The sequence below is a fragment of the Cornus florida genome, unplaced genomic scaffold (assembly GCF_030987335.1).
Source record: "Cornus florida cultivar Cherokee Brave unplaced genomic scaffold, ASM3098733v1 CherokeeBrave_3.0.0_Hap2_Chr02, whole genome shotgun sequence".
Classification (NCBI taxonomy): Eukaryota; Viridiplantae; Streptophyta; class Magnoliopsida; order Cornales; family Cornaceae; genus Cornus; species Cornus florida.
This window is the reverse complement of record NW_026775572.1, coordinates 7,937,692-7,938,087: the sequence shown is the minus strand read 5'-3', so window position 1 is coordinate 7,938,087 and position 396 is coordinate 7,937,692. Positions and strand designations below refer to the sequence as shown.

The following is a 396-nucleotide window of genomic DNA, read 5'->3' as shown; positions in this document are numbered from 1 at the left end:
TATATATAAATGAAATGACAAAGTAGATAGCTAATTTGAATAATATATAAAGTAACACAGGGCAATTGAAAATTTGTCTAAGTGTCAACTTAAGATCTTGGTATTTTTTTTTATTAACTAGTAAATTTTTAACATTTAATTATCATGGAGTTATAGTGTAATCATTCTCATGGTGTATATTAATTGTAAATCACAAATTATAAATAACAATGTTGGTATTCACCAAATTTTCAATATTACTCGTAAATTTATTTAGTATAGAAATGATTGAATTTTTCACTCATGTTACTAAATAGAGTTTTTTTAGATAATCGTTCAATAAGTGGGCATTTGGTCTAGTGGCATGATTCTCGCTTAGGGTGCGAGAGGTCCCGAGTTCAATTCTCGGAATGCCCC

At 28.0% G+C, this 396-nt stretch overlaps 1 non-coding gene across 1 annotated transcript; it reads left to right on the top strand.

Moving 5' to 3' along the window:
* The first annotated feature begins 324 nt into the window (after nt 1–324).
* TRNAP-AGG (transfer RNA proline (anticodon AGG)) lies at nt 325–396 on the top strand. Its single transcript has one exon. It is a non-coding gene; the product is annotated as a tRNA-Pro (tRNA).